Consider the following 27,344-nt stretch of genomic DNA (forward strand, 5'->3'; position numbering starts at 1 on the left):
TCCTTTTAACTACATGGAGTGGCCTTTATAATTTTCCCCAATACTATACTAATAAAAACAGCTTGGTATTAGCATAAAACTGCCATGTGGACCAATGGAATCAAATTGAAGATCCTGACATTAATCCACACACCTATCAACACCTGATTTTTTAAAAAGAAGCCAAACTGTAAATGGAAAAAAGAAAGCATCTTCAACAAATGGTGTTGGCATAACTGGATGTCAACATGTAGAAGATTACAAATAGATCCATATCTATCACCATGCACAAAACTCAAATCCAAGCAGATCAAAGACCTCAACATAAATCCAGCTACACTGGACCTAAAGAGGAGAAAATAGTAAGTATCCTAGAAAGCATTGGCACAGGAGACCACTTCCTAAATATAACACCAGTAGCACAGACACTGAAGGCAACAGTTAATAAATGGGACCTCCTGAGAATGAGAAGCTGATGTAAGGCAAAAGACACAGTGAATAAGACAAAATGGCAGCCTGCAGAATGGGAAAAGATCTTCACCAACACCACATCTGACAGAGGGCTGATCTCTAAAATACATAGAGAACTCAAGAGACCAGAGAGCAAAATACCAAACAATCCAACTAAAAAATGGGCTACAGATCTAAACAGAGAATTCTCAACAGAAGAATCCCAAATGGCTAAAAGATATTTAAGGAATTGCTCAACATCCTTAGCCATCAGGGAAATGCAAATCAAAACAACTCTGAGATACCATCTTATACCTGTCAGAATGGCAAAGATCAAAAACACTGAAGACAGCTTTTGTTAGAGAGAATGCGGAACAAGGGGAACACTCTTCCACTGTTGGTGGGAGTACAAACCTGGACAGCCACTTTAGAAATCAGCATGGTGACTTCTCAGAAAATTGGGAATCTATCTACCTCAAAACTCAAGGATGCCATTCTTAGACATATATCCAAGGGATGCTCAATCATACCACAAGGACACTTGCTCAGCTATGTTCAAAGCATTATTATTTGTCATAGTCAGAACCTGGAAAAAAACCTAGATGCCCTTCAACCAAAGAATGGATAAAGAAAATGTGGTGCATATAACCAATGTTTCTTTAACAACCTATATATAGATATATTGCTTTCCTATACTCACAAGCTTTCATTGTTTATTTTATCATTAAATCAGAGAGGTGTGCTTTCTAGTTTTTATATATCTATTTTGTTGGTGTTATCATTACATAAGCTACAGTTATCTGGGAAGATGGAATCTCAATTGAAAAAAAAAATGCCTCCATATGCTTAGCCTGTAAGAAAGACAGTGGGGCATTTTTCATGATTGATATGGGAGGGCCCAGCTCACTGAGGTCAGTGTCAGCACTGGGTGGTTGATTCTGGGTGGTATAGGAAAGCAGGATGGGAAAGGTGAGGGGAGTGAAGCAGCAACCAGTGTTCCTCCATGATCTCTACTTCAGCACCTGCTTCCAGGGCCCTGCCTTGTACTCCTGCCCTGACTTCCTTCAGTAAGTGATGAACCATAGTTGGGATGTATAAACCAAATACCATTCCTCTCTAAGTTTCCTTTGGTCATGCTGTTTTGTCATAGCAACCAAAACCTGTCTAAAACAGTGAGACACAGAAAAAAGAAAGTTCTGAATGAGGTGTGTGGAAGACCCTGATGACATTTATACATGCTCTTCTTTTAGTGATGTTGATGAACTTAGGGCATTAAGAGGAGTTTGTTTACCTTAAAATACTCTAAAGAGTGTGAATTTATATTTCTGAAACCTTTATTTCCTGTCTCTCTTCTTCTTCCTTCTTCTCCTTCTTCTTCCTCTGCCTCATATCCCTTCTCTTCCTCCTCTTCATAATCCTCTATTTCTTGTTTTGCTTCCCTTATTTTCCACAACGATCCCCTCTTCCTTTTTCTTCTCCTTCATTAGGGTTGTGAGATGTTATTCAGATGTGTTCTATAAGTTAACAGTTTGTTTGGTTGATAAGAAACTATTTATTCTGTCTGCCACCATGACACAGAATCATAACACTGATCTTTGGGGAGAGGGGACTGAGCAGTCCACAATCATTTTTTCTATGCACTTTGAGCAGTGGGAGTCTCTGCATGAACATCTACTGGATAAAAAATAAATTAAAAAAAACTTCTCTGATGTGGTCTGAGAATTGCAGTAATCAACAGATAGAGACATAGTAATTCAGAGAAGAGTTTGGACTTAGATCTTTTTATCAGAATAATAATAGTAAGGTCATCCCTGAATCCTGGGAGCTTCCCAACCCATGATTTTTTTACAAGATTTTCAGTATCATGCACTTAGATCAAACTGTAGATCAGGTTTAAATGCAGTCAGACAGTCAGAAAACGGTGACTATCACAAAGCATTCACGTCACTATTGTACACTTGAGCATATGTTGTTATGCTGCTCATTACTACATCTCAGAGTTGGAGTAGACTGTTGGTGAGATTCCCCCCCCCCTGCCCTGGCAGCCTTCATAGCACCTTCCAGTACTATGAGTGATAGCCAATAAGGAATATGCTTTCTGGTCACCACCAACTTAATTTCTCCCTGTTCTGTAATATATGACAGTGGTGCCATTATTCACCAGTGGACATATCTTTCTAGATCAGCTGTGACTGTAGCTCACAGTTTTCACAGCTGGATGTACTGGCTCATTTTTTGTCCACTTGACACAAGTTAGATGTACCTGAGGAGATGAACCCTCCATTAAGAAGATTCCTCCACTGGCCTATAGGCAAGACAGAAACATTTTCTTAAGTGGTGACTGATGTGTGATGGCCCAGCTCAACTTGGGCAGTGCCACTCCTGGGCTGGTGGTCCTGGTGGTATAGAAAAGTGAAATTAATAAACTATGAGGAGCAAAGCAGTGATCATAGTTCTCCAGTCTATGTTTCAGTTTCTATCTCCTAGTTACTGTCTCAATGATGGACTAAAAAAATATATAAGTTGAAAATCATCTCCCAAGATGATTTTCACCAATGTTTTATCACAGGAAATGAAATCAAACTAGGATACTCGGCCAAGATTTGCACTGGTAATAGGAGTACAAAGTGGTATAGCCACTGTGGAAATCAGTGTGCCAGTTATCAAAAGGTTCTATGTAGATCTAGCATGTGATATATCTATAGCACCACTGAGCATATTATCAGGGTACTCTATATCCCACTAAGTAGATAATTGCTCATCCATAGGCAGTGCTGTTTTATTCATAATAGCCAGGAAGTGGAAACAGCCTAAATAACCATCAACTAATGAGAGGATAATGAAAATAAGTTCAATGTATTACTATTCAGCTCTAAAGAAAAATGAAATTATAAAATTTGTAACTAAATAAATGGAGTTGCAAAAAATCATTCTGGGTGAGGTCATTTAGACCCAGGAGGACAAACACTGCATGTTCTATTTCACATGTGGATGATGGCTTTGAATCTTTAGATATTTGTGTTTAAATGAAAGTATTCATAGAAGTCAAGAAACAAGTTAAGGGGCCATGACCAGGGCTGCTGGTGGTGATAATATAACACAGGTGGTATATAGGGGGAATATTGGAGCAGAAAGTTTTAAATGGGTTCTGAATGGGAAGGCAAGATAGAGGAATTAATATAACTAAGGGTAACTAACAATAAAGAACTCTGATAAAATCATATGGAAACCTACCACTGGAGGTGCTTTCTAAAATAGATAGATAGATAGGTAGATAAATAGATAGATAGATAGATAGATAGATAGATAGATAGATAGATAGATAGATAGATAGATGCATATACATCATGCATATATACATAACAAGAAGTTTAAATAGAATTTCTTAATAACAGGGGTCAGAGATGAGGATGTGAAGGCATTGGCTCTCCCAGAAACCATAGGCTTCAATAAAATGTCCAATGCCATTTATGGGTTACCTGTTTTCAAATTGTTGGTCAATGAGGTCCTATAGACCCTCAAACATTACAGTCCATTGCCAATGGTCTTGGTTACCCTCCAGAACTTGTTTGCAAGACCACATTGCTGAAGACACCATGTATTTGAGTCATAGGATATGAAGAAATCAAGCTTGCACTGATCTGCAAGCATCATCTCTATTTTCTAGTTTTCATAATGGTGGAAGGTTCTAGGCAAGATATGGAAAGTGTTATCACTTTTGTATCATTAAATAAACCATTTTGTTTGTTGTTTGTCTGGTTTTGAAGGTATGGTTTTGAAGAACTGTCTGGGCTGTTTCATTTAAACATAATTACTTTAATTTATAAAAATTTATTACTCCCTCCCCCACTCTTGTGTGTGTGTGTGTGTGTGTGTGTGTGTGTGTGCGTGTGTGTGTGTGTGTGTTGTACGTAAAGATTTAATGTGGTCACATGTACATGGCAGGGGACCACTTTCAGAAATTGGTTATATCTCCCGTCACCATGCTTATTCCAGGGACAGGTCTCAGGTTGTCAGGCTTGGTAGCATGCACCTTTACCAGCTAAGGCATCCTGCAAGGCCCCAAGTTAATGTGGATTTTTCCTCTTAAATTCTATCATATTCAATGAGCTTAGCATTTCAAGAGCTGAGAGATGGAAAGCACACATTAGAGCAGTTATAAAGTCCACTTAATACATTCCATGTTTTTAAAGGTCATGCTGAAGATGCTCTTTCCACCTCTAACCTCTGTGTTTTCTTTCCTACGATGTAAACGTTCTTTTTAAGGGAAGTGACTAAGATTATGTTCAATCTCTGTGTTCTTTTTAGAAATCCTTGAGAATGTTCCGCTTACATATTCTGGAGCAATTTCCCTGACCATATCATCTGGGGTCTTTAATAAAGATGCCTGTTCCTTGTTCTATCTCCTAGAGAATCTCATATTGGTAACACCATGATATTCTGTACATTAACAGGTGTTCAAGTAAAATCCTGCAATGTTGAATTTAAATTAAACAATTCACAGAAACTAAACATCCCACTCTTGGGGTGAACTGGGCTGGGCTACTTGTCCCATTGGGTCAGTGAGATGACTGAACTGAGATTTCACCTCAGGTAAAATTCTACTGTCTGTTGGAAAATGCTCAAACATCTGTTGACTGATATTTTAATCTTTAATTGGTGACGTGTACTCTCCTTTGTGGCACTCATGATTCCAAATCATTTTCTGACATTTGACAGACAGAATAGGTATGCCGTATTAAACTGCTTCCACCTGCTAATGTGGGTTGCATTTTTGAGCAGGGTTAACTGAGGTCCACCATTTGGAAATAGTTTGCAAAAAAAGAAAAAAAGTCCTCAACTCTCTTGGGGAGGATGCCTGTGTTCCTTCTGGTTTTTGAATGTTTCAAGGCTTAGGCTTGATCTCTGTGTCAATCAACTTGCAATCAAGGAAGAAGACTGAATTGCTCTATTACTAATCCAAACAAATTTTGAACAGTGCAGTGTTGTTGCCATTTGAAAGCTAGTGGATAAGTCCTACTGTGGAATCTGTTGCATATTGTTGCATCCTGTGGCACTCTTGGGGAGCTGATTGCCTTGACTTCACAGCAAGCACAAGGACTAATTTTGACTGAAGCTGATAAAGAATGTGCTGGGAATCACATGATTCACCATCCACAAAATCCATCTGAGGTGAAACGTTTACTTCCCATGGCTTATGTTTATTGAGATGGGAGGTAAACAAATGTCGAATGACTTGAACATTTTAATTTGTTTAAGGCAGAATTCAAAGCTTGGTGTGTGCTTTAGGGGTTATTTTACATATGTGTTTATATATTTAGTGAAGGATAGAATGGGCATGAGAAAGAAAGGGGAGAACAGACTTTTCAGATGACATAGATATGCATTCTGGCAATAGAAATGCTGTGAATATGCTCTGGCATCTTTAGCACATTAACCTATTTCACATTAAATAATTGATCGTCTGTGTCATGAAATATAAGGGATTATGTGTTGACTGTGATTTGTGTAAAATGTCCATTTTGTGGAAGCAAAGAGAATAACAATATAAGCAAGCCAGAAATTCTATCTTTAAGGAGAAAATAAATTGGATTGAAACTTGCTACTTTGGTTTGGGCCCAAGGTTTGCCTTCTTCCCAGTGACATCATCTTTATACAATGCTCGCTTGTGAAAATCCAACTTGAATACTCGAGAATGGCCCTGTTATCATGGCCCCTGGCTGGTAGCTATGGAAACAAAGTACTGATACGATGACACAAAAGAAAATATAGAAGTCTACACTTCTGAGAAAAGAACATTTTAGTAATTAAGGCTTAGTACATTCATAACTAAAGTACTTACACTATTGTGAATGTATTACAAATTAGATATAATAATAATATTAATAAAATATTCCTGTTTATACCTGTAATAGCTAAGAAATGATAGAAAAAGAGACTTCATAGGTATTCAGAGATAGTGGTACTTCCCAACAGTATATTTCCTGGACCAATTCTGTTAGAATCCTTTGCTCATCAATAATTGAAAAACTGACACTAACTTGTTTCTCTTTTCCAAGCGCTCTGCAGACATTGCGGCCTGATGCTTGATTCAGAATGAGGAGGGAGGGACTGCACCTTCACACCAGCACAAGAGAACATGGAAGTTCAGGAGTTTCTACTTTCAAGATTAATTTTTTATATCATAAAGATGCTCATATGACATACCTCCCCGAGGAAGCATTTTTCTAGAATTGTGGGTGGGAGTGTGTGAGTTCTACTTTACTGGACCCTTCTGTGTGGGTTAGAAGTGTGCAAAGAGGCCTAAAGCCTTGGCTATTTAAGGAATTGGTGTTTGGATTCTTGTTGCTGCATCAAGAAACTAGCTCACTGGCAAGAAGGACTTCATGTCCGGAGCACGATTGTATTTCCCAGGTCCTTCTTTCAGTAATGCTAATAAGAGACTGTGATGAGGATCAGAGCAATTAAGCACATGCATAGTTTTTAATATTATCGTCATCCTGTCAAGAATGTCTTTAAAGAGCCCAAAATCAGATTTCACAAATGTGTGTGTGTGTGTGTGTGTGTGTGTGTGTGTGTGTGTGTGTGTCCCTGTCCATGTTGAGGCCAGATGTCAATCACAGTATCTCCTACTTCTTTCTACCTTACATTTTTTTTGGTACAGGATATCTCACTCAAAAGATTGCCATTTCATCTAGAATGAAATGTGTCTGCCCAGCACCCTTACCCTCCTAGTGATATGTACAGAATGGGTTATAGAGGCCATGCTCAGCTTTTTACGTGAGTACTGGGAAGCTGAAGATAGTTCTTCATGCTTATGCTACAAGTACTTTGAATACTGAGTCATCTCCCCAGCCCCTGCATTAGTTGTTTGAAGCCTAAATGGAGTTAAAGGAAAGCTAGCCCAAGGCTAGGCTGGCAGCTGAAATACAGAAATATTCAAGAGCACTTTTATTGTTCAAGTTACATGACTATGAACTCACTTTGAATGATTCTCATGGGGTCTATATTAATCTTCAGGAGAAAGATGTTAGTATATAACACAGCTGAAGTCATACTTACTATAATATTCCAGCAAAATCTATCACAAGAAAAAAAACCACATCATTTCATGAAGAATCTTGGCAGCTTCTTATTGTTGGTGTTCAGGATAAAGAACTCAGTCATATTTTGAATTGATGCTTCCATTGAACTGGCACAGCACAACCTGGAGTGGAAGCCAGAATGCTGGAGCAGATGTCCTTGAGCTATCTTTGTGAACAGGAACTTCCAGAAGGATCTCCAGAGAACAAGAAGGATGTATAGGCTCACTGACATCATTTCTCTGTGATGTATTTTTGTCTATGGCTCTGTCCGAGTTACAGTTCCTACTGCTGTGATTAAACACCATGACCAAAAGCAACTTGGGGAGAAAGGGTTAATTTGGACTTCACTTCCACATCATAGTCCATCACTGAAGGAAACCAGGGCAGGAATTCACACAGGGCAGGACCTGATGAAGAGGCCATAGAGGGGTACTGCTTATTCACTTACTCCTCATGGCCTGTTCAGTCTAATTTCTTATAGAACTCAGGACCACAAGGCCAGGGGTAGCACCACCCACAGTGGAGTGGGCCATCCCATATCAATTACTAATTTAAGACATGCCAAACAGCTGAATCTTAGATGGGCATTTTCTCAATTGTAGGTTCTTTCTTTCAGATGACTCTAGCTTGTGTCAAGTTGATATAAAACTATCCAGGACAATTGACGGCTTGCCAGAATATTACACAAACTGTTAAGCCATAACCTTTCCTTTTTGTTCATCCTCAAGATCACACATAAACATCTATGTCACAATATAAAACATTTTACAAACCTAAAAAGTCCCACATTCTTTACAAATTTAAACAAATTAAAATTCATTTGCTTTAAAAGACCAAGAAGAGATATCTTGATAGAGGGGTCCATTATCAGGTTGGGGACAAACCTGGTGCTAGGAGGATTCCCAGGAATCCATAAGAATGACCCTAGCTAAAACTAGTAATAGTGGAGAGGGTGTCTGAACTGGCCTTTACCTGTAATCAGATTTGTGACTATCCTAATTGTCATCACAGAACCTTTGTCCAGTAACTGATGGAAGCAGTGCAGAGATCCACAGCCAAGCACTGGGCTGTGCCCCAGGAGTCCAGGTGACCAGAGGGAGGAGGGATGGTAAGAGCAGGGGGGGTCAAGATCGTGACAGGGAAACCCACAGAGACAGCTGACCTGAGCTTGTGGGAGCTCACAGCTCTGGACAGACAGCTAGAGAGTTTGCATGAGAACTACCTAGGCCCTCTGCATGTGGATGATGGTTGTGTAGCTTGATCTGTTTATGGGGCCACCAGCAGTGGAACCAGGGCCTGTCCCTGGTGCATGAGCTGGCTTTTTGGAACTTATTCACTATGGTGAGATACCTTGCTCTGCCTTGATGCAGGACGGGTAGGAGCTTAGTCCTTCCTGCCTCAACTTGATATGCTATGTGTTGTTGACTCCCATGGAAGGCCTAACCCTTTCTGAGGAGTGGAGGAGGAGAGTAGAAAGGAGGTGGGGGAGGGAATGGGAGGAGAGGAGGGAGGGGGAAGTGTGGTTGGTATATTAAAAAAAAAAAAACTCTAAGTCTCTTTTGAAACCTAAAATATCTTTAAAATTTTAGCCTCTGAACTGTGGGCTCCTGTAAAATCAAAAATAAGACAAATACTTTCTAACTTCAAGAGAGAAGAATCAGGGCACAGTCACAATTAAATAAAAAACTTGGTATCCAATGTCTGTGATTCACTTACCATGTTCTAGGCTCCTCCAAAGGGCTTGGATCATTTCTCTGGCTCCGCACACACAGATTGCCCCTATGCTCAGACCAGCTCCAACTTATACCTGTTGCTGTCCTTGGTCGTTATTCCACAATACTGGCATCTCCAAAATGCTGGGGTCTTCTGCAACTTCAAAAAAAAAAATCATATATCATGTTTTTTCCAGATACCACACCTGAAGCTTGCTTGCTATTTGGCTAGACTGCATAGACACCATGTTCTGGGGAGCTGCCTGGCTCTGTCCTCCAGAGTTGGGGCTACAGAGGACAAATGCCATGCCCAACTTAGACATGTCCCGAAGATCCAAATTCGGGTACTCACCTTTACAGCAAGCATTCTGCCTACTGAGACATCTCCTCAAGCCTATCTGTCAAGTTTTTCAAGCAAATGAATTTCCGTGGTGTAATTAGATTTAATGAAGCATTTAGGCTCTTCTTCTACTCTTTCCAGTCAAGCATATTTGAGCTGGAACTGCTAGATGCTTCTTCATGGGCAGCAATTAGGTGTTGACTTTTAAGGGGAATTTTGCTTGCAGTAGCCCTTGTCCCATTTTACTTCCAAGAAAAGAGTATTGTTGCATGGCAAAACACTGCCGTTTGCCATTGTAATGTTAGGCCCCTTAGGTAAGGTGACTGAGCTGTGATGCTCTTCACTTGCCAAAGCCCCTCAACTGATTTTGATGCTACTGCTCACCCTACGTCACAGCAGGAGATTCCATTCTAAGTCTATCTAGATCAAGTTAGTGTTAGTAACTTTATTCACTTCTATGACAAAATATTTGACAAAGGAAGCAAAGGTTTACTTTGAGTCACAGTTTGAAGTTACAGCCTATCAAAGCCACTTCGGGGAAGGCGTGGTGACAGGATTGGGAAGTAGCTGGCGCTCACCTGGCTTACTCCTTTTTATCCAGTCAGGATCCCACCCTATAAAATGATCTTGCCCACATTAAGGTGAGACTTCCCATCACAGTTAACCTGACTGAGAAACTTCCTCAGAGACACGTCCAGAAATGTGTCTCCTAAGTGATTCTAGACCCTGTTAACAATCAAAATTTCTCAGCCAGCAGGAGGTGCTCATGGGTCCTCCTGGCTTCCATGCTAGAATGCGGACTGCAGTGACATGGTGTGAGTCATGTGCTGTAGTCATTAACCTCTGTCAGTCCATGAGTACGTGGTTCTTGTCATGTCTAGAAGATGCTGCTTCACTCTGGTCCTTCCATACCTCTGGCTCTAGCAATCTTTCAGTGCCGTCTTCTATGATGTTCCTTAATCCTTGGGAGTAGGGAATGTGATTATAGAAGTCCTGTTTGTGGTTAAGCACTTTACAGTTGTTCTCACACTTGATCCCTTAGGAATTTCTGCATTGACTGCCACCTACTGAACAAAGAAACTTCTTTGAAGTGGTTTGAAAGCCACACTGATCTACAGATATAAACATACAAATTTAGAGGGCAATGTGATAACGTGTCTGATTAGAAAAATAACAGTAATAGAAACTTTAACCACAGGTTCTTTGTCAGATCATAATGGGAGAGAAGTATTTCCTCCAAGAGAGGGGGCATAAAATTAAATCAGAAGGTGATTGGTTACCCACACAAGATTCCTGCCCTTTCTTTTCTGCTATCCTCCCAGTTCAAAATGCTTACATCTCTTAATAGCCAGTGTTCTCTTAGGTTTCTACTTCAGCTCAATACCCTCAAGCCTTAGCACAATCTTCTTTGAGACTTTGATTTCTTTTTTAGGAGGCTAGGCTTAGGCTGCCCACTGTGGCCACTCTGCTTCCTGTCAGAACACAGGGCAAACAGAAAAATACTTGCCTTTCGTATACTGTTTCACTTTATAGGGCTGGCACACGTGACATTTCTTGCAAAAATTCTGTCAAATCTCAGAAACTTTCACCATGTTTGCAGGAGTGCTGTCAGCCCATACCACTTTAAAGATTTATTTTTATTTTTATGTGCGTGTGTGCATGTGTGCATGTGTGTATGAGAGAGAAAGACAGAGAGACAGAGAGGCAGAGAGTCAGAGACACAGAGAGAGACAGAAAGACAGAGAAAACAGAGAGCAGACACCCATGTAGTCTAGAGGAGGGGTTAGGATGCCTTGGAGCTGCAGTTAAGGGCAGTAGATATGCGTTCTGTAAACTTTCTCTGGAAGAACAGCAAATGCTCTTAAGTAGAAAGCCATCTCTGCAGCTCCTTCTTGAACGTTTTGATGATTTTTGGTCTCATGTGGATCCTTTCACAGATTTCAATTCAGCATCCATGGGTGTAATCCCCAGACTCTGTATGTAGATGTCCAGTTCCTTGAGTACCATTTGCCATTGACACTTCCTTCCTGATTGGATAGTCTTAGAACCCTTATACAGCATTATTTTATCACACATGGGAAGGATCATTTCTGGGCAGCCACTGAATCCTGTTTGTTTGTATTTGTACTGTTATAACATCACCACACCATTGGAATTCCTGTGTAATTGTAAGTGAGCTATTGTAATTCTGAAGTTTGGGAGAATTAATCCATCAGATTTGCTGTTCTTTTCAAACATTGTTCTGACTATTCAAAATTTCTTGCAACTATATATGAGTTTTTTCCCTAATTCTTCAAGAAATGATAATCATTTGGGATTTTGATCAGCATTTCGAAGAGTCTGTTTTATCCACTTTGGGTAATATTTACACATTAAAACTCCCAGTCAATGAGCATGAAATGCATTTCCATTTAATTTTATCTTCTGGAATGTCTTCCACCAATGTTTTTGTAGTTTCTAGTGTGCAATTTGTGTTACTCAGCTTTCAGTTTCTGTCACAAAGTAGATGAATCAAATTATCAAGAGAAAAGGTCATTTTGGCTCATGATTTTGGAGGGTTTTTTTTTCTTTTTTCTTTCTTTTTTTGGTTTTTTTGTTTTGTTTTGTTTTTTGAGACAGGGTTTCTCTGTGTAGTTTTGTGCCTTTCCTGGAACTCACTTTGTAGCCGAGGCTGGCCTCAAACTCATAAAGATCCACCTGCCTCTGCCTCCTGAGTGCTGGAATTAAAGGCGTTCACACAACCCAGTCAATGGTGAAGCAGATCATCATGGCACAAAGTAGATGACAGAGCAAAGCTGTGTACTTTACATACAGTGATCAGGAAACCAACAGAAAGAAGAGGGACTGCAGTTCTAGTCACTTCTGTGGCAGGCTCAGTGACGGGACACACCCTTTTAAGGGATCCTTCAATACCCAGAAACATCAAGCTTCTGACATGTGGCCTCTAGAACACATTTAGCTTACAATCCTAACAAAAGTCATTTTTTTCTTGGTGATTTTCTTCAGTTTCTTCATTTATTTATTACACATGCATATGTGCACATATACATGTATACCACAACCCATGTGGACATCAGAGGACAAGTTACAAGAGTCAGCTATTTCCTCCCATCATGTGGCTTCCATACATTGCACTCACATCACCAAGCTTAGTAGTGCAACTATTTAGTTGCTGAGGCATTATGTGAGCACACACTTGATTCCTTTTTCTCTCTTATTAAGAATGGACTTTTTTGCCAGGCAGTGGTGGCACATGCCTTTAATCCCAACACTCGGGAGGCAGAGGGAGGCAGAGGCAGGCAGATCTCTGTGACTTCGAAGCCAGCCTGGCCTACCAAGTGAGTTCCAGGAAAGGCACAAAGCTACACAGAGAAACCCTGTCTCAAAAAACAAAAACAAAACAAAACAAAAAAAAAAGAATGGACTTTTTCATACAATGTAATATGATTAAGGTTTCCTCTCCCCCTACTCTGCCTACTTTCTCTCTACCCCCCACCCCTTCCATCCCAATCCATGCCTTTTTTTTCTGTCTTATTGGGAAGTGAATAGGCATCTAAGGAATAATCATAAAAGAAAATAAATCCATAACAGGCAGGAATATGATAAAATAACAAACATGAAAAAGAGTCAATGAAGGAGCACAAGAAATGCATATGGATGCCATTTTTGATTTTTAAAAATCATTTTAATACTACTGTTTTATCTTTTCCTTACCATATATTTTATTAGTATGTAACACTGCAACTGAATTTTTCTGTTGCCTTTGAATTAACTTTGTGCTCCTTTGCAAAATGTATTTACTATTTTTTCTTTATTAAGAGATTTTTCTATTCATTTTACATATCAACCACAGATTCCCCTGTCCTCCCTCCTCCCTCCCCCCAGCCTTCCCCCATAACTCACCCCCCATTCCCACTTCCTCCAAGGAAAGGTCTCCCCTGGGGAGTTAGCAGAGCCTGGTACATTCAGTTGAGGCAGGTCCAATCCCCTCCTCCCTGCACCAAGGCTAAGCAAAGTATTTCAGCATAGGCCCTAGGTTCCAAAAAGCTGGCTCATGCACTAAGGACAGGTCCTGGTCTCACTGCCTAAGGCCCCCTAAACAGTTCAAGCTAAACAACTGTCTCACTTATCCAGAGGGCCTAGTCTAGTACCATGGGGGCTCCTCAGCTATTGGTCCACAATTCATGTGTTTCCACTAGTTTGGCTAATTGTATCTGTACTTTTTCCAATCATGGTCTCAATATCTCTTGCTCATTTGATTCCTCCTCTCTCTCATTAATTGGACTCCTGGAGCTCTGCCTGGGGCTTGGCTGTGGATCTCTGCATCTGCTTCCATCAGTCACTGGATGAGGGTTCTATTATGACAGTTAGGGCGTTCAGCCATCCAATCACCAGAGTAGGTCAGCTCAGGCACCCCCTCAACGATAGTGGGTAGCCATTCCAGCTTTGGTGTGAAAGTTCCAACCCCCATTGAGGCTTCAGTAACTATCACACCTACAAAGCGTGGGGCCAAGGGAGGGCCCTGAAGACCCGAGATCTGGACGTGCCTTGCTCTCTTGTTTCCTGGACCTAGACACTAGAGGTAGACCAAGGAGAGTTCTACAGAGAACACCGCCACCGCTGGACTGCGATGTGTCTTTTCCAGAACCCGCCACCTACCTATCCCTTCATTTGTAAGTTACCCACTAAATAAATCTACCTTTTAACTATGTGAAGTGGCCTTAATAATTTCACCAATAATCCTTTTTTTGTTGTTTGATTTTGTTTATACTTTTTTTTTTTTTCAAAATAGTGTTTCTCTCTGTAGCACTAGTTGTCCTAGAACTAACTCTGCAGACCAAGCTGTCCTTGAAGTCACAGACCTATCTGCCTTAGTCTCCCAAGTGCTGGGATTAAATGTGTGTACCATCACTACCTAGCTAATATGCAGCTGAGTCTGGCCTTGAACTAGTGACCCTCCTGCTTCTACCCCCTTCAGCAAATACCATCTTGTACCAGTACAACTGGCCAGTTGAGACTATAGGGATTTTTACACATATCATATCATCTCTGTACATACATGATTATTAATTCTTCTTTTCCAATATGTATGCTTTAGATGCCTATGCATGTTTTGTTTGTGTTTTTCTTGCTGTTTTTCAATTTTAATTTAATTATGGTTGGATGTTTTTCTTTAATTTCTTGTTTGTTGAGTGTTTTTCAGGATGAAACCTATTTTTTAGTTTTGGCAATCTTTTTATTTAATATTTCTTGAGAACATCATACATGAGTGCCACATATACATCACTCCTGCTTCACCCTCCCAACTTCTTCTGTGTCCTCACATGTCAGGCACTTTTTGCACATAAACCCAAATGATCATGCCTTGGTGTCTTTTATCAGTTGTCAAATGGTAGTTTGCATTAAACTATTTTCTTTCAAACAATTTCAACATTGTTTATCTTGAATATGGGTGACTTTTATTATTTGCTTCCCTTCCTTCAACTTGCTTGGGCCTGGTTTATTCTTCAAAATACAAAATTAAGTTGTCATCCAAAGATATTTCCTGTCTTTTAATTTGAATATTTACAGCTGTCTTTGTCCCTCTGAGCACTGCTTTGGCTGTGTCCCAAATGCTTCTGTAGATTGTGTTTTTGTTTTCATTCATCAAGTACTTTCTAATTTATATTGTGATTTATTTTATCCATTAATTGTTCCTGAGTATGTTCTTCAAATTTCACAATTTTAAAAGACTTTCCAGTGTATTTATATTATTGAATTCTGATTTCATTTCACTACATTTTGAGAGGATAATTTATGTGATATTTATGCTGTAATTCTGTCAAGATATAACTTGTAGCCCAATATGTATTCTACTCCTGAAAACACCCTAGGGGCACATGAGAAGAAAATCTATCCTATGAGGGTACATTTAATGTTCTGTTATCTTCTCCATTGTTTAAGTCCTCTATTTCATGACTTATGTTCTGTCAGGATGTACAAGCCTGTACTTAGAGCACAAGTGCAATACTTAAGTGGCAAAAGCACTAACATTATGCATATAGAGAAAATTCAGTAGTCTTGACCTCAGATATCCTCTCACAGGCATGGTGAACTACAGGAGCGACATCTGTTCTCTCTCAGTTGTATTATCTTTACTTTTGTTTTAATAAAATCAAGTTCTGCATTAATATCCAAAATGAATCTCCTGAAGAGAGTATATGCTAGGACTACATTGTTTTCCATCCATTAGTTTAATATATGTATTCTAAAGTTTTTAAATAGTTTTACTAAAATTTTTAATTAAAATATAATCACTACTTCCCCTTCCCTGCCCCCCCTTCAACTGTCCCATGTCCTCTCCCACCCCTCCCATAAGGCCCTCGTTCCCTCTCAAATTGGTGGCCTCTTTTGATTATTTTTGTTACATATATAAATGCATAAATATATAATACAACTTGCTGAATCTATTTAGTATGGCTTGTGTGTATTTGAGTTTAGGGCTGATCGCTGTGTTGGATAATCAGTTAGGGGGCTCATCTAGAGACTGGGTTATACCACTTCTCTCTTCCCTCTAACCCCTTCAAGCGTGGTGTGTGTGTGTGTGTGTGTGTGTGTGTGTGTGTGTGTGTGTGTGTGTATTTAGATACAATCTACTGAGTCCATTAGGTTTACTCATATGTATATGTCTCCAGGACTGACCACTTGGGATTGTGCAACCTATGTGTAAAATTTCTTCTTGGAGGCATCTGATTCTCTTTCTCTCAGCAACCATTGATAACCTAAAGCTCTTCATCTGCATCAAGGATCATGTGGAATTTTCCTTGTTTGATTGGCATGTCAAATGTTGTCATTATGCTGTTCTTGTTCAGGCAACCATATTGTTGACAGTTCATGAGTGCATTTTCCCTGTTATGTCTAGGGGACATGTCAAGAGGTGTCCTTGGCCTATGGCTCTTATAGTCTACCCTCTCTTCTTCTTACTCCTCATCAAAGAAGTTTTGTTCTACAATAGACAAAGACTATTAAAGAGATAGACACCTGTTAAAATACAGAGAATAAATTACTTAGAGGTGCCCAATCAATGTTGATACATATGCAATGCAACCCCCAAACCATGTCTTTTCATTGGAATATTTAAATCTTCTTATACTAAAAGCTAAATGAACTTACACTGAAATCTACATTGAGTGAACATTGGAACTTAAGTTGTAATTTATTTGTATCTGGCTTCCTCAGTCACTATAGCACATATTTTCCATATGTCTTATAGTATCTACAATCCTCATTCCAGGCTATCATTTTTTGTGTTTAATTTTTGTAAAAAAAAAAAAACAAAAAACAAAAAACAAAAAACTTTCAGTTTTTCCTTAATTGTTTTTATGTGTGTGACACCCAGTGACACCACTTCCTATGTGGCTACTGTAGGTCTTATATCTAACATTTTAAAGTTATGATATCCTAACTTATGTTGACTTAATTTCAATAGCATATGAACTGCTAATCTTCCATGTCTTCATCCCAACCCATTTCAGCTGCAAATGTCATCTCACAAATTAGACTTCATATACGATTCTCAGATGACATATTTTTCTTCTGCTTCCTTCTGGCTTTCAAAGTAGCTGTTGTTGTTTTTTAATTATTTTTTTCCTTTATTTTACATCCTAACTGCAGTTCCTTCTCACTTCTGTCCTGTTCCACCCCCAACTCCTCCTCTGTTTCTGTTCAGAAAGAGGCAGGGATGCCATGGCTGTCATCAAAGCATGGCACATCAAGTTGAGGTAAGATTAAGCTCCTCCCTTTGAATTAAGGCTGGGTAAGGCAATCCAGTGTGGGGAATAGGTTCCCCAAAACCCAATCAAGAATTAAGGACTCATTTTGGAAATTTAAAAATACCATTTCAAGTAAAATTAAAGCATAGGTTTTTAATACACTCAAATGTTTTTTTTTAGAATTGAACTTAAATTTATATTCTTATTATTACTATGTACTTACCCTCAGACAAGAACATCTTTTTTCCTAGGTTTTTCCAAACATGAAATAAGAGCTGACAATGACAGATACAACAAAAGTTTGCTATGTGGATTATTAGGATGAATTTAATAAGCATAATATTTGAATTCTATGTATTAGTAGTGTTTATATTTTATTAAAATTTAGCACAGTGGTCTAGAACTTGTCTTGCACACATCTCATGTGCTTATAACAGGCATAAAGATTATCAGAAGTTTCATCTAACTATTACAACAAAATTTAAGTGAAGGTTTTAAATGCTTCCTGTGACATATAAAGAAATTACAGAGTCTGTACTCAATATTTTCAACCCTGTCACCTGAACAAAATGAAGCAGATAGCCATTCAAGCTGTGTGATATCTAGTAGCAAATTTTGACAGCTCAACTGTCCTTTACTTAATATATAACTGATTTGGGACTGTAGAATTAAAGAGAGTAGTGGCACATTCCCAATCAAATGTATCTGTTTTTTCAATGCTTACTTCCAGACTTCTAGGATGCCAATGGTTCTATAGAAACGATGGCTATGTGACATTATGAGTGGACCATCAAGAGACGAAAGTAACAGTTTACCAATGGCTTTTCCAGCAGAGCACAGGCATTTTATTTTATTTTATTTTACTTTTTGTAATCTTAAGAGTGGAAACCACTCAATATTTTAATAGCCATTTTGTGGCTGAATGCATATAAATTAATTTATTACTCAATGTTTTAATTCAAATAGAGTTACATCACTTTCCCTTCCTTTCTCTCTCTCAGCTGCTTTCCCTTAAATGCCTTCCATGCTCCCCACTCACATTCACAGCCTTTTCCTATTATTATTATTATTGTTACATACATATATGTATGTATTTATGTGTATGTAGGTACACAAATTATATAAATGCAACCTACCATCTGAGCCCATTTTGTTGCTGTTTTTTATATAGTTTCAAGGCTCACCACTCTGCACTGGATAGCCAGGAAGATGATCCATTCCTGGGAGAGGCTTACTTTCCTGCTCCCAGCAGTCATTAGTTGCCTGTGGTTCTTTGCTTTTATATCTAAGTAGTATTCCATTGTGAAATGTACTGCATTTTCCTTATCTGTTAATCTGTTGATGGACATCTAGGCTGTTTCTAATTTCTGGCTATTATGAATACAGCAGCAATAAACATGGTTGAACAAGTGTCTCTGTAACAGAATATACAGTTCTTTGCATATATGTCTGAATGATATAGCTGGATCTTGAAGCAGATCTATTCCCAGTTATCTGAGGAACTGCCACACTGATTTCTTTGATGGCCATACACGTTTTCACTCTCACCAAATATAGATGAGTGTTCCCCTTACTCCATATCCTCACCAGCATGACCTGTCACTGTTTTACTGATCTTGGCCATTCTGATGGGTGTCAGATGAAATCTCAGAGTAGTTTTGAGGATCCTGTTCATGTTCCTAAATGTTTAATTTCTGCTCTTTCCTCAGTTTGGGTTTTCTTTATTGCTTCCATTTCCACTTTCATGTCTTGAATGGTTTTCTTCATTTCATTCCACTGTTTGGTTGTAATTTCATTAATGTATTTATCCATATTCTTTTTAAGATATTTGAGAATATTCATAATAATTTTTTGAAGTCTTTATCTGTCCTTTATCTCTCTTACATTTATCAGGGACTACTTTATATAATAGGATTGTTGGGCTCTAATGAGAGACCTATTGTCCTGACTGTTATTGATTATGCTGATATCTGGTCTTGTGTTTATTGGGTGAGTGTTCTGTTCCTTGGTTTCTCTTGCCCTCTCTGGTATTTAGAAAGGTGTGGCACTGTGGGTTGCCTGGTAGGGAATGCTTGACATCCATCAAGGTATAGCCACTGGAGATCCCAGGTAGATCATGTCTCCTCCCCCAACTCCTTTCTATCCAAGAAACTTCATACTTTTTCTTTCAAAAAAGGAAAGAATAAAGAAAAACAAAATCCAGGAGAAACATTTTTTTTTTGAAAGAACAAACTAACCGATAAAAAGAAGAAGAAAGACAACTGTGGCACTAAAGTTTTGAGAGTAACCAATTACTATCTGATTGACTTGAAAACCCACTACATAAGATGGAACCCATGCCTAACACTGTTTGAGTGGCCAAAACCCTGAAGCTAGATAGGTCAGAGACCTAGGCAAAACCAAATGCCCCTGTTCTACTAATGGAATGTAGCAATAAAATGACTGCTAAAAACACTCTGATATGCTCATAGATAAATTAGTGCTTTGCTCAACCATCATTATAAAAGCTTCCTCCTATAGTAGATGGGAACAAATACAGAGACCTATACTAGACAATGCATAGAGAGTGAGAGACCCTGGAACATCAGTCCTAATGGTATGTCTCCATCAAATCCCTTCCCTGGGGGCTCAGGAAACTTTGTGGAAGATGGGGTGGAAAGATTGTAAGGGCCTATGTGGATGGAAGACATCAAGAAAACAAAGCCATCTAGATACAACAGGGCTGATTTAGACTTGAACTCACAGAGACAGTGGCAACATGTGCAGGGCCCACATTGGTCATTTTGCTGAGAGGGAAAATAGACTTCATAATTCTATGCTGGACATTATTAATTTTTAACCTTATGACTTTTGCTTATATATTGTAGTTTCTGATTTTGTTTTTTTATGAGATTTCTGCATGTGTGATTGTATATGTCTCTGTGACTGCGTGTATTTCTTGTGCTTTTTCTTTGATTTTTTTTCTATTTTTTTTTTGCTTTTTTGTTTTGTTTTTATTTGTCTTTAGTTGCCTGTTAGTTTTCTAATGAGAGTGAGAAAGAAATGTTGTGGATTTGGTTAGATGGGGAGGTATAGAAGATCTGAGAAGAGTTGGGGGAGGAAAAACCTTGATCAGAATATATTGTATGAAACAAATGTATTTTTAATAAAAATTAAAAACAAAAGTACACAGACACCACACACACACACACACACACACACACACACACACAGGGAGAGGGAGGGAAGGAGGGGAGGAGACAGAAAGAGAGAGAAGGCCAACTACTCTTGAGCATGAAGTCTGCCTTGAAGAGCGGTTGATATACCTGGTGACATTCCATTGGAATAAACAGGTTTTCCCTTTCATAGTGATTATCAGTTATAAAAAGTTTCTTGGTTAGGGGTAGGACTTTGTGTCCTTCTTCTCAGTGCTGGAATTTTATTTTGATCTGTAGGTGTCTTGTGAATGTTGTCACAGTCTCTGTGAGTTCATATGTGTATCAGTCCTGCTAGATGATGCTATTTCTTTGGAGTCATTCTCCACCTCTGGCTCTTGCAACCTTTCTGCCTTCTCTTTTTCATAGATGCCTGGGGCTTGAAGAGAGTGGTTTCATAAACAAACAAATAAACAAACAACAACAAAAACCCATCCCATTTAGAGCTGAGTGCACAACGTCTGAAAATATAGTACATTTATTCAATGGGATATTTTTCAGCTGTTAAGAAAAACTAAAACTATGAAGTCTGCAGGTAAACTGAGAGAATTTGAAACAATAATCCTGAGTAATGTAATAAACTAGACCCAAAAAAGACAAACGTTTCTTTCTCTTATATGTGGATGCAAGCTTTATATGTGTGTGTTTCAATTCCAATAACCACAGAAGTTAAGGAGCTAGTAAGGGACCAGGGGAGGAGGGTATCTTCTAAGGAAGGAGTGATAGAGTGTTAGAAAGAGATAAAGGGGGAACTAGAATAGGAGGATAAAATGAGGATGGGGGAACAAAGCAGGAATATGGGAAGTGACAACTAACATGAAAGGCCTTTTGAGAAGCAATATGCAACCTAATATTATAGAAGCTTCCCTATATATACAAATATGGAAGGACTATAACAAGGAGACAATGCCCCAAATAGACATCTTATGGCACTAAGTAAAACCTCCAGTGCCCAGAATGAGTTACAGCTTGAAGAGTCATTGCCAGAAGGGGTCCCATAGATTCAAACCCAAAGATCACAGGCTATTGCCAAAGCTATTTTTCCTATCCATTGACCTGAAGGTAAGATCTTATTGTTAACAAAACAGAAACAGTTTTAATGAGAAATACTGATTCTGAATATTTTATAATGGGTAATTGTACTTTTCATGGTGACTGAAAATGTTAAAAGACATTAGAATTTTCAGGGTATCCTCGTCATATATACATAGCCTCCATGCACGTATGTGTACACACACACACACTGCAATTGCAGATTGAGTGTTTTGTATCTAGTCTGAACTCAAGGCTAGTCAAAGAGTGTAACTTAATAAACCTGCTGGTAATATCTAATGACTTTGTAAATTCTTTATCTGCTGAACAGCCTAAAAATGTCTCTCTAGTGTAACTACCTTGAAGGCTGTGAATCAATCAATGCATACAAGCAAACCTACTGTTAAACTTGATTTAACTAAAGAATCTGGGAAACACCCTAAATCTGTACCACCTAATAAGTTGTAATAGAAAACAGCATTGGTTTCTATGTTAGCATCATTAATTTTCTTTTGAAACAATAGCAAATTGGTTGGGGAATCATAGATCTTCATTTATAAGACAGAGTGGAATAACAATATGATATGAAATAGCATGATTTATTGAACTTGGGATTTCAGTAAAAGGCCGAATGGCTTTCAAATCCAGTAAGAGCTATCTTTGATTATCACATTTGATCTAGTGGGAACTACCATTCCTTCCTGCCAAAAGATATGTAATATAACTTTTGTAAAATCTCCACGACTTCCTGTCCATCACATCTATGTGGGTCATCTATTCTCACTCTGGCTTTGAAAATGTGCGTGCACTAGAATGCTTCCTTGTGTTTAGCAACTGGCGGCCCCATAAAGCAAAATAGGGAAAGACTTAAACTTCACAATTGCCAATAATGAGCAATCATTACTCAAATTACTCTAAGCACTGATTAGGTTTAAAGTAATGAAGAAAGTACCATAATCAATCATAATCAACCCAAAGGAACTCAATCTGTGTGGAGAGGCCTCACCGACTGGCAGAGGGCTCCATCTACAGGGTTCTAGGGGCAGGTGAATAGCAGCCATGTCCCACACTAGACTCTCTGAAACCTGGCTACTGCCTACCCAGCACCATTTCAGAACTCTGAAATGAGGTAAGCTGATTTCAAGGACAGCTTTTACAGTTTTTTTTTCTTTTAGACAAACAACCTGAATATCATTCTCAATTATTGTTTCTATACCTCTATTAAACTATCTTATAAGGATTTATTTATTTTATTATTTTATGTGTACAAGTGTTTCACCTGCATGCATGTATCTATACCATGTTTGTGCTTGGTAACTGTGGAGGCCTGGAGTTACAGATGGTTATGTGATGCCATGTGGGTGATGGGGACCAAGTCTGGGTCCTCTGCAAGAGTAGCCAAAGCTCTTAATCACTGAGTAATCTCTCCAGGCCCCATTAAAATGAATTTCCTAAAAATATAAAAATGTTCACAAGTATTAATCCAATCATTTCCATGCATCATAAAAGATTAGATGGATGATGAATAGACAGATGATAAATAGATAACAGGTGGATAGATAGATTATAAAACCTGTGAGTGGGTCATAGGGTAATTAATCTCCTTGATTTGCCTGGACTAGAAGTTATCTGGGATACGGAATACTTAACAGAAAAACAGAGCAGGGCTGGGTAACCTGTTTCAGTTGGTTATCTTACGATTATGAGCTTCCTGATGATATGGCATTCAAAAGTTCAATTCCTATTAATTTCTGGAAGCTGCACTGCAAAGAATGCACCATCATGCCACAAGGAGCAGGCTCTAAAGAGTTTCCATTCTGTTGAGTTTCACTGCAGACCAGAACAACTTTGGGACTAAATATATTATCTTGCTAACCATGGAGTCGGGATGCTTATTGGCTTGTTCTCCCTGCCTTGCTCAGATGCCTTCTGATACAGCACAGACACAAGCGACTAGGGAATGACAGTGCCCACAGTGGGCTGGACCCTCCACCATTAGATACCAATCAATAAAGTGCCCCACAGACATACCACAGGAGGCAATTCCTCAACTGAGTTTCCATCTTCACAGGTTTGTCAAGTCCACAGCCGAGACTAACCATCAGACCCTTTCATAATGGGAATAAAAAGGACTGTAGACACAGTTCTTTGCTGCTGTGTTAAATGATATAATTTTGGCTCTTAACAATAATAGCAATTGGGCAGTAAGTACTAACGTAGCCTGTTATCAAGCAACCAACACACTGTGAAGAATTTGTACAAGAGTGTGGACTCTTTTCATTTAAGGCAATCAACAGTAGTATTTATACTACAGTAGTTCTAATATTCTTTTTCATAATTTGTTAAACTTGCAGCTCAGATGATTTCACTATTTTAGTAGATTCATTCCTACTTATTTTCTCCCTTGAATTAGGATAGCACACTTAAGTGAGTAATTGCCAGCTGATGTATCTAATAACAAATTATTTAAGATGTTTGTTCCAGTAAGAGTTGCTTAAAATTTGATATTGGGGCTGGGAATATAGCTCAGTAGTGTAGCAACTGAGTAACATCATTAAGACCTGACGACATTCAAAAATAAAAGGAGGGAGAAAGAATGACAGTATGATATGTGGGAGAGCATGTTTGAGGAAAAGGAGGAGAACAAGAAGGAGGTGGATGAGGAGAGTGGAGAAGGAAAGAGAAAGAGGAAAGATGAGAAGGAAAAATTTCTGCACATCTCTATGGCTGTTGGTTCACAGTGATGTTATCATGGTTAGGGAAAAAGAAACACTCTCATAAAGGAGCAAATTTGCCTTTTTCTCATTAAATTAAAAATAAACAGCACTAAAATAAAACAGGTTTATGTGTCTTAGAGTTTCCCTTGCTGTGATAAACACTATGACCAAAAGCAACTTGGGAAGGAAAGGTTTATGTTATTTAACATTTCCAGGTAATAGTCCATCACCAAGAAAGTCAGAGTAGGAACTGAAGCAGGTCAAGAGCCTGGAGACTGGATCCAAAGCAGGGGCCACTGGGGGTGGGCAGTGCTGGTTACTGGCTAGCTCCTCAGGGCTTGCTTAACCTGCATTCTTACAGCACCCAGGGCCATCAGCGCAGGGCACTATCCACAGTGACACAGTGAGCTAGGTTCTCCCACATGAATAATTTAAAAGAAATCCTACACACATACACATAAACACACATACACATAAACACAAACACACAAACATACAGAGAGAGAGAGGGAGGGAGGGAGGGAGGGAGAGGGAGAGGGAGAGGGAGAGGGAGAGGGAGAAAGAAGGAGGGAGAGAGAGAGGGAGAGAGAGAGAGAGAGAGAGAGAGAGAGAGAGAGAGAGAGAGAGAGAGAGAGAGAGGGAGGGAGAGGGAGGGAGGGAGAGGGGGGAGAGCAATATGATTGGGGCATTTTCTCAGTTGAGGTTGCCTCTTCCCAAATGACTCTAGCTTATGTCAAGTAGACATAAAACTAGCCAGCACACTACATCTGTGCTAAGCCTACCAAAAGACAGCAGATTTTTGTTGAAGAAATATATCATGATTTTTCTAATTAAATCCACATTGATCGTTGATCTAAATCAATTGGACTCAAGCCATTAAACAATATGGGGAAAATGAGGTTACATTTAACACAAAAGTACAGGTAGGATAAGAATAATAGAATACTAAAAGAAAGACACTCATTGTCCGTATCATTTGATGGTCACTCTATGGAACGCAACTCTTATTCTTCATCAAACAGTTTAAAAGTAGTTGTTAACACTTGTTGGTTGATAAATAAGTCAGCAGAAAAACATGGTCAAAGTCAAAGCAATTATTTAAATATAAACATAATAGAAGAGTCACTTACAGTAGCATCCCCACTGAACCTTTCTCTTACATTTGGGTATCACTAAAGAGAAAAATGAACTCACAAGCCCAAGTTCTTTCCAACCTACTTGTCATACCCTAGATGTGTTGTAGGACCCGATACACTATTGTAGTAGCACCATAAACAGGACTTAGTCCTGGTACATAATTCTATATTAATTGCATAAATAAAACAATGTAATAAACATAACTATAGAGAACACTAAGGAAGTGGCCAAAGGAAGACAGATGTAATTGCAAAGACAACCTGGGATGCATATGCTGCATAAGATCCTGTTTTAGAAAAAAAAAAGGAGGGGAGTAAAATCATCTATCATAAAATTATTTAAGTATACATTTTAACTTTGAAATATGACTTTCAAAATTATTTTCAAAATTCACTTACTTATGAATTCTTCAAGGCACTTGTAAATCAAGCTCAGAATAATGTGCAATGGAACTCAGATATTAATTATGTATCTGGGAAAATGATAAACCGAAAGCAAAATGATGATTTTTTTACTTTGTTCCTCACTGGTAGCTTGATGAATTTACTTTCTCTGATTGTGATAACAGTTGGATTACATTTTTTTTCTGTTCATGAAGTCTTTAAATAAATGTGTGAAGTCTCAAGAAGTCACATGCCAATGGTGTCTCTTGGATGCTTCAAGTTGACAAGGACAGGGAAACTCTTGTAAAACTCAATTGCAACATAATTTTACTTCTTGTTTCAATGTTAGGCACCAAAACAGTTGTATTTTTGACACCCAATAATAAGCTCCTCTCAGACAAAATTAGATCTTGTACCAGATTTCTACTGGTGCACTCAGTAGATCCCAACAATTCAGCTCCTTTGCCTAAGCAAATCTCCCATTCCTCTCTGATTCTAGTTCAGTGTCATCTCCTTGTGAACAACAGATTTTAGTAGCATCAACCAAAGCCTTTGCACACCAAGCCGGCCGAAATCAAACAAAGGAACACTACAAATCCAAATCCCTGAACATTAATATGTCTTCAAATGCATGCTGAGCTCACAATCTCTATAATAACTAAAACCAGACACTGGTTTATGTGTTTCCATTTTCAACATAGCAGCTGTCTGTCCGTGTGCTTCTTAGATTACGTTATTGACTGAGTTATGATCTACAGTGTCTTCACTCTGAAGGACAGAGCTCCTGTGGTAGTAAAATTGGCCTCTTGGTCATTTCCTTCACACCAGTTCCCTGATGTCTTGGAGCTCTGCTCTCTCTGCTTCCCTTGTTCGCTCCTACCTGACCACACTGCCTCATTGGCTTCTTCCAGCTCTCTAAGTCTGTACCTATATATAGAGAGAGTCTTCATCTCCTTGTGCCTAATCCCTGTCTTGTTCTTTTCCTGGCTTCTAAATTCACAGGTTTCTTTAAGTTTTCTGCCTTAACTAATGTTTTTTAATTTAAATTAGCATCTTTCTCACTCTTTCTACCCCTGATCCCTGTAGCCTTACTTGTCTTCTGTCCCCTTTTTTCCAATAACAAACCTTGTATTACCTTGTAACATTATGCAGTTTGCTTAATCATTTTTTTCCTGTTCAGCATGTCCCTACAAATATTAAAAAAAACTCCAAGAAGACATTCATTATTTAATCTCCAATGTTACCTGATATTTTGCCTCTGTATATATAAACAACTCAATTATCAATGTACACCAAAGTAGGCCCTATATTATTTTAGGGACTCAATATATACTGATTGGATTAATGGATGTCACCACTGACTGGTAGTGTAATTAATGGTCCAGAGAGCCATCTTATACCCAATGTTATTACACTTAAATTTTGATGTCAGCCTCTGCCTTCATACCCACATTGACAGCCTTATCATGCTCTAGCTAATTCCTTAATAAAATAAACTAAAATCAGTATACTTAAGGCTTTACACTACTGTTGATCCTCTACATAAACTTAACAGTGTATAGTG

The sequence above is a fragment of the Peromyscus leucopus genome, chromosome 1 (genome assembly GCF_004664715.2).
Source record: "Peromyscus leucopus breed LL Stock chromosome 1, UCI_PerLeu_2.1, whole genome shotgun sequence".
Lineage (NCBI taxonomy): Eukaryota > Metazoa > Chordata > Mammalia > Rodentia > Cricetidae > Peromyscus > Peromyscus leucopus.